The following is an 8208-nucleotide window of genomic DNA, read 5'->3' on the forward strand; positions in this document are numbered from 1 at the left end:
ATTAGCAAGTAGTGGAACATTTTGGAGGTGGGGCCTCCAGAAGGAAGTTAGGTGATTGGCACATGACTTCAAAGGGGTTATTGGGTTCCTGGCCCCTTCCTGCTCCTCTCTTTGCTTCCTGGCCACCATGAAGTGAACAGGCCTCCTCTTCCACACACTCTCACCAAAGGCATTGTGGACCAAAGCAGCAGGGCCAAGCAACCATGGACTGAAACGTCTGAAACCATCAACCACAATAATCCTTTCCTTCTTTTAAGTTGAATGTTTCAGGTATTTTATCACAGTAACAGAAAGCTTACTACAACAAGAATCTTCTTTTAATGGAGAAAAAAATAGGTCTGTCTCACAAAAGACATTTGAGATAGTGCTGGAAGTATATTTTGGGCTTGTAATTATCCTTTTTCCACCTCAACAGGTATACTAGACAATTCTGAGAGTTTACTATGTCCCAGGCACTACTTCAAGAACCTTTTATATATTAAAACACTTAATCATTAATTCTCATTCTAAAACTCCAAGGTAATCAATAATGGTCCTCATTTCATAAAAGAAGAAATTGAAGATGAAATTTACCCAAAAAGGTGGAGTCACCTCTCCAAGTTTTCACAGCTCACTCTTCCCATGTTCACTGCTATTCTCCTTTGGCCTCTATTCTAGATTTCTCCTATCATTTTAGAGTAAAATTGAAAATTCTAATAGTGACTTTTTGAAATAGACAATGACTTTATATCATCAAGGTTCATCATGAATCTGATATTTATATGATAGTGACCTTCAAAGAAAAGGGTACTGCAGTTTTCATTTTACTTTCTTTGAGAATTATCCTTGATGCTTCTTTGGCCTTGAATGGGCCTCTCCTTCCCTGACCATGTTTCTGAGCTTTCTTTCTCATTAATTATACATTCAAGCTAAGTTTATGTTTTTGCCACAATGCCATAAAATAATTGAGAACAAGGGTTGTGTATTGCTCATTTATAAATGTGGGTTTTTATTCATTTTTATACAGTAGTAACTCAATAATGCTGCTTTTTAAATTTTTATTTATTTTTTTCTGTGCTTTTTGTATATAACAGTGGGATTTGTTTTTATATATTCATACATGCACACAATATAACAATATAATTTAGCCAATATCATTTCCCAGTATTCAATGATACTTCTTTAATGAATTGCTGAATTCATTATGCTTAATAATAATGACAATAATAATAATTGCCATCTAAATACTTTATAATCACATTTTTATCACATAGGTGTAATATGTACAAAGACCCATTTAATATTTACACCAACCATGTAAGATAAATATTTCTATAACCATGTCAAAGATGAGCAAATGAGACTCAAAATTACAAGCAATTTGCCCACAATTGATCAATGGTACATGGACAACCAGGAGTAAAACCAAGTCTTTCCAATAAGATCTGTTGCTATCATGCAAAATAATTTTATTATTGGCAGATGCATGACATTCCTAGAAAAACAGATTTTGTAGAGCACATCATTATAAGTCCCAAATAATTTTTTAAATCATCTTGTTTATGTGAAAAATCATCACTTAGCTCCAGGTAGGTAATCAAAGTGTCATAGAAGTGAGGGCAATTTAGAACACTGTAGCTAAAAATAAAATAAAATAAATGTTCTTTAAAAAAAAAAAAAGGAAAATAGTGTTACATTGTAAATATCTAGCCACTTATCTGTTTATTAGGAGGCAATATCTACCATTGCCTGTGGTCAGTTTCTGTTAATCATTAGCAGCTATTAACAGGGGCAGATCAATATGGTAATATATATACTTGATGTTGATTGAGAAATATGAAAAGGTGGTAGATACAATCCATTTTCTGTTTTCACTTTTATTCTAAATATGGGGTTTTAAAAAAGGATAAAACACTTTTTCCCATTTTTATCCTTATTTTTTTACAATAGACATTTATTTAAAGTAATATATACACAGACGAAATAATTTTTAAATTGTATGTTTCAGGTTTAACCAACTTCATAGAAATCTATGAGGACAGCTATATCCACAGATTTCAACTACATGATTACTTCTTTTCCCATTCTTCTCTTTCTTTTCTTTCCCGAATAACCTCTTTGAGATACGGTTCCAAATAGAATTTATCCTCTTCATAGTCTGTCCTCTGCTCCTTTGGCAAGATCTGTGGCCTCATGTTCAGGTCCTGGGCTCTCTTAATGTGAAACATCCTGTCATTGTAAAGGTTCTCAGGAAGCCTTCTTGTGGCTTCTTCTACATCTTCATCCTCATATAGTGTATCATCTCGCATTAACCCTAGTTTTGAATCCTGCAGCATTATAATACCATTTTCGAATACTGTCCAGCCACCAGCCTGATGCTGCAACAGCAGACCTGGTCACCATTTTGACCCAGAAATGAAGCGTTGCCTCTATCCTTATTTTTTTTCCTATTATTTCCTCTCACCTTCCTGTGTCTTCAAAATAGGAATTTTCCTATGCTAAGGATCTGAATATGTGTACAGAAAATCCCAGAAATCAGGGAGGAAAAAGAGCTTTAAAAATCAGAAAAACACCTACTCTCCTAGACAGCTAGGAATCTGATCTAATTTTTAAAAACAGAAGAAGAAATTCTAACTTCTTATCTGACATTCCAGCATTCAGTAACTCTCTTTATCAGGGCAGTTTCCCTATATTTCTTCTCATGTAATTTAAGGCTGATCTGGTTCTCTTTTCAGAAGAACTACAGCTGGTCACAAGTTTCCACATACGTTTTTTTCCATACCAATTAATGAGAAGAGAAAGGTATTAGCTCTGATCATAACAAACTGGATTCATGCCTATTGCCTCTACTTTTTTTTTTTTAAGAACCCAGTCCTATTTGAATCACATTAATCAAAAGATGGTAATTCCAGGTTCCTCTGAAGAAATAAAGGGATATATTATGAAAACCAATCTTCCTTTCTTTTTTTATTTTTAATTCGTACAAGAAAAATCGAAACTTCTTTCTTTCTTTCTTTCTTTTTAAGTAAAAGGTTGTCTTTTGAAAGTTAGGGTGATCCTGCAGACTAGAGTTTGAATCACAGGATGAACTTGTGTTTGACTTCCTATGGCTAAATACAGATATGTGCAGATACACAGGTTAGCATGCTTGTTATTTTCTTGCTCTGTCAGCTGAGAAGGTCTAGAGGCAACGCCACTCCAATAGCAATGAACACACTTGGTGTCCAAATCTTGGTGTCCAAATCTTGGTTTCTAATGCCAAGATTTTATTTCCAATAAAAGGAACCAGGGCTACTTACAGAAATGGTTGATTCTAAGACACGGACAGGGAATAAACAACATGAGCCTGGAGCATCTTACAGGTAAGAAATGAAGAAAATGCAAAAAATTTTTAAAAGACCCTTCCACACACACACTCATAATATTGGGATATGTCAAAGTGACATAGGTGCCAGTTAACAGAACTCCTGGTGATCAAACCTGGAACAATTTGAGCAAAAAATAAAGAAAGAAACATATAACTAACATACAATTAAATTAGAACTTCAAGTATGAAATAAATATCTCAAATACACAAGGAAATAAAGAAAGAAAGAAAGAAAGAAAGAATAGACAAATCTCCTATGTGGACAAACTCCAGACAATACATGAAGACACTTTCTGCTCAGATGAGGATGGATAAACCCTCAACTCTTAAATGTAGGCTGCACATAGTGACTTGCTCCCCAAGAATGCAGTCTTAGGGAGAAGAATAAATTTACAGAGAAATCTGGCCAACACTACCTTTTCCAGATGATCAAGATCAACACTGACAGTGACAAGTCACGTTGACAGCATATACTCTTGATGTGATGTGGTAAGAAGAGCATCTCGGGTCTTCCTTGAAAGAATACACCCAAGACTTCCTGTCACAGTCTAGAGGAGCCTGGTGGGTCATGTGGCATCCCAGAAGGGAATAGTGGCATGGAAAAGAGAAAAACTGCAGGAATATAAATCAAGTACGGAATTTAGTTAATAATGTATCAGTCGTTGCAACAAATACACCACATAGTAAGATGTTAGTAGTATGGGGGGCTGGGGTTGTGGTTCAGTGGTAGAGCACTTGCCTAGCATGTGTGAGGCACTGGGTTCGATTCTCAGCACCGCATATAAATAAATAAATAAATATACATTGACAACTAAAAAACATTTTTTAAAAAGGATGTGAGTAGTATGGGAAACTGGGCACAGAGGATATGTGGACTTTTTAGTCTCGCAACTTATCTATAAATATAGAACTATTGTAAAATTTAAAGTTTATGCATAAAATAAATTGCAAAAAAAGTCCTAAAACATTTAAATGAGGCACAAATATTACAATATGAAGAAATGCAAAAGATTTTATTCAATTATCTTCATATATTAATGTGAATTAAATAATTCACTGTAATTCATGAGCATATTTTACATGTAGAATAAAGTCTTATCCTTGGAAGACAGAACATCTGAAAGAAATTCTATTTGGTCTAATGGAAATCAAATTGAAGATACTGTATAACATAACTAAACATTGCAAACGTGCCCTGAAACCATTGCTTTAGGCAAACCATCACCATGAAAAGAAGCCTAAGAAAGGTTAGTTTAGGTTTCTGAAACATCAAGAGTGCAAAAGAGTAATGATTACATTTAAAAAAAAAAAACTATAATAAATTGCGACTGCTTTACTCAATCAGAAGAGACTGTTAATAAGACCAAACTCATTAGCACATGGATCAGTATGTTTGACTGTATTTGGTGACAAACTCCAGCCCAATGAGGGCTTCTTGCCTTGCAGCTGTTGATCAGAGTGGGATAAAAGTGTGTCCAGATCAGCATAAACCCAAACCTTCCCTGGAAAAATTGCTTAAACAGAACATCTTATCAACCGTAGATCAGGTGCATTATTTTCTTATGTGTTAGCCAAGGGGCAAGGAATTTGAATGGAGGCAAAGCAAGTTCTATGAATGACACTAGCAGGAGAGTTTTACTGAGATTTGATGGAAATTTCAGTCAAATCCTTCCATTTGCAATGAAGCTAATCTCTATAACACCATAGATGCACTGTGCTGTATTCAAAGCATCTCCACAAATTTCTCTGGCTGCAACTTATAAGCAGACAGTAAAACAAAACCCAAAAGACAAAACCTAAATATTGAGAGTGCATAGAAAAAGTTGTCTTCTCATTGTGCCTGTGGTTTATGCTTAAAGTCAGTTTTCTAAAACCAAATGCACAATGAACTATTGGAAGCATAAAGACTCATTCAGTCATCACCAAAGGACATTCCTTAATGCCAAATATTTAGCTACATGCTGAAACTGAGAGTATAAGATCTGAAACATATTTAACAGATGTTGAAAAATGGGCATTGTGCCAACTCGTTCAAGCTACCAACATTGCTATCATTTCATATAACAAAATAATACTATAATTACACACCAAAATTGACAAAACAAGATACCCAGAAGATGCATATTGACTCACAATTTGTATATTACAGCTCTCATAATTTAGTCTTTAAAAAAATGACATCTTTTCTGACTTTAGTTCTATCAAGTGACTAATTCAAGGAATAATTGATACATAATATTTCAATTTTCCTACACTGACTTTTCACAAATCCAGTCTAGCCAAACATCTTTACCAATGTCAAGTAAAGCTCAGGATTCTCCAATGACACTTTAGGCAATAGCATTTGTTTTCTACTCATACAAAGCTACAGAAATTAAACTCACTGATTTAAGGTTGCCCTAAAATTGGTAGAAAGACCAGAAATTACTTTCCAAGATCCATCAGAAGCATTCAGAGAAACCATACTCAAAAATAACCGCATTCTGCAAAAAAGAGAAATGTGAGGTCTCGTTCTACTCTGGGCTACCACCTGAACCCTATGGGTGCATAGTTGATCAGCATTTATTTACTCATCCGTTATTCAATGAATAATCATTGAAATCCTCTACGCCAGACAATAGGGAAATATAAAGATATGGTAATCCTTCAGCTGCACAGTATTCAGTTAATATCTAGAATTTTCTTGGTAATAAAAATAAATAGGCTTAATTTTTACCAGAGGTGTTGGAATTTTATTAATCAGCACCAGGCTTATCTTTACTTTACTACTCTTCTTTGCTTGCGACAGAAATATTTTACAGCCCAAGATCTCTCCTGAATTGCCTAAGGTTTCCACTCATCTTTTAGACTTACTGATTTAAGATCAATGGAGGTACCCACCAAGCGTGAGAACTAACATCGCCCTCTGCTGGCAGACTTCTCCAGCGAGAGGCCTTGTGCTTTCTTTGCCCTTTGTACCTTATTCTTCAGTCTTTTGGGATATGTTTTGACCTCAAGAGTTTGTTTCTTCTCAAAAATATTTGGATTCTTTCTCAAACAAAATCCAAAATGTGTAGGCATTGGTGATGGGTGCCTAGTCAGCACCAACCAAAATAAATACCTTTTAAAATCCAGCTCTACCCACATGATGGGGAGGCACCATCACACAGTACAGCAGTTCAAAAATTCAAGGATATCTGAATCTCATCTTATGAAACCTGAATTTAATTATCCAAGACTCTCCAGGCTCCCGTGAACTCAACAGCTCTGAAATTTCAGTAGTCCCTGCCATCCCATCTAACACAATTATGCCTCTCTTTTTCACCATTGGGGTGTATGAACTCACCCCAGTGAAAATCTACATGTGACTTGAGATTTGGTGATACCATTATCTCGAGTTATTTGATAATCAGGGGATTATCTCAGATGAATAATCCTATGTTAATAGAATGACAGGATTTATGAAAGAAGAGATTCTTGTTCATTGAAAAGTTTTAAATCATGCTTGGAAGTTGCCCCTCTCATTCTTTCCTGAGTCCTTCTGGTAAATACCGATGGATGTAAGCAGCTTTAGTCTCCCCCTTTGAAAGCAAGTGCTGTGTATTATTCATATTTAAGGAAGAGTTGTTGAACGTGTAATTAAATTGGCTCATTCTGTTTACAAATTTAATCATTTCAGGCCTATTTCCCAACAAAATGCTCAAAGTAAAACAAAGTATGGTTTGGTAGGAAGTGCATGTGCTTTTGAGTTGAACAGACTTGGACTTTGATCCTAGCTTTGATACCCAGTTGTACAGTAGGAAGCCACCTAACCTCTCTGAGCTATAGCTTTCCCATCCATAAAATATGAAACCTAATATTTTCTTCTCCTTCTTTTAGGGATTATATAATATGAAATATATAAAGTATTGGGGAAAATACCTGACACATAGTGGGTATTTGAAAATTTGATTCTCTTCCCCTTCCTTTCAGATAAATTATTAGTTTCTTTCTTTTTCATCAGCACAATAGACCAAAGTTAACTCAGGTCCATTTCGAGAGGTGAAGAGACTTTGCAGCAGTTACCTTATTTATTCTCATCTTCAAGCCTTTTTCTTTTCCCTGTCAGGAATAAGAATATGCATGTATGCATAAGCGCCTCTATCTTGCCTGCTTTAGAGTTTCTGCTGAGTTCAAAAGAGGTAACTGGAAAAGGCAGCAGGGGAATTTATTTTACTTATTTTCCAATTAAGTGGAGAATGACAACACCTTCCATTACAATAACGATTTACAGATTTTGGAACACTATCAAGTCACTTCGCTCTCACATTAGCCCCCATTTTAAAGCTAAGGAAACTAAGGAGTGGGGACAGAAGATACCAAAATTGGGGAAAGGAACCAGTAGTAGCCTTGTGTTCTGACTTGTTCAGGGATCCCTCTCAACCCCAGCCTGGGATGCACTGCAACTGTTCTCCTCAGGAGCTGCCATTACTCGCTCACCAGTGCCCCCTGCCCTCCACTCTGGGCACTGCACCCTGGAATCAAGTCCTTTCCCGCTGCCTGTGGGACCATGGTCTACCAGTTGAAAGAGACAAACAAGTCATGAGCCCTGGAACTCATTTTTTTTTTCTCAGTGACTCACAATGAGACATGTGGTGAGTTGTTTGGAATTAACTACTTTTTCAAGGTTTTTACAAAGCCCGAATGCCCTTAGTGGTATTTTTAACAATTCTAGGGAAGTTCTCAGTTTATTTTCAACATTAAAGATGCTACAGCAAGTGTGAGTGAAATGGAAAAGATGAAGCTCTTGTCTGTAGGGCTACAGACTCAGAGTCTCCATTAGAAACAGCTGCGCCTGGAAGTTTTCGTCTGTGATGCATTTATTGACATTCTTGTTGTGTTGC

The 8208-nt window shown here is 35.9% G+C and overlaps 1 pseudogene across 1 annotated transcript; it reads right to left on the bottom strand.

Annotated features, from left to right (window-relative positions):
- Positions 1-1934: 1934 nt before the first annotated feature.
- On the bottom strand, positions 1935-2931 carry LOC306642472 (cytochrome b-c1 complex subunit 7-like; annotated as a pseudogene). The gene has a single exon. The product of its transcript is annotated as a cytochrome b-c1 complex subunit 7-like (transcript).
- Positions 2932-8208: the final 5277 nt, after the last annotated feature.

Source organism: Sciurus vulgaris (genome assembly GCF_902686455.1).
Source record: "Sciurus vulgaris genome assembly, chromosome: 12".
NCBI classification, from domain to species: Eukaryota; Metazoa; Chordata; class Mammalia; order Rodentia; family Sciuridae; genus Sciurus; species Sciurus vulgaris.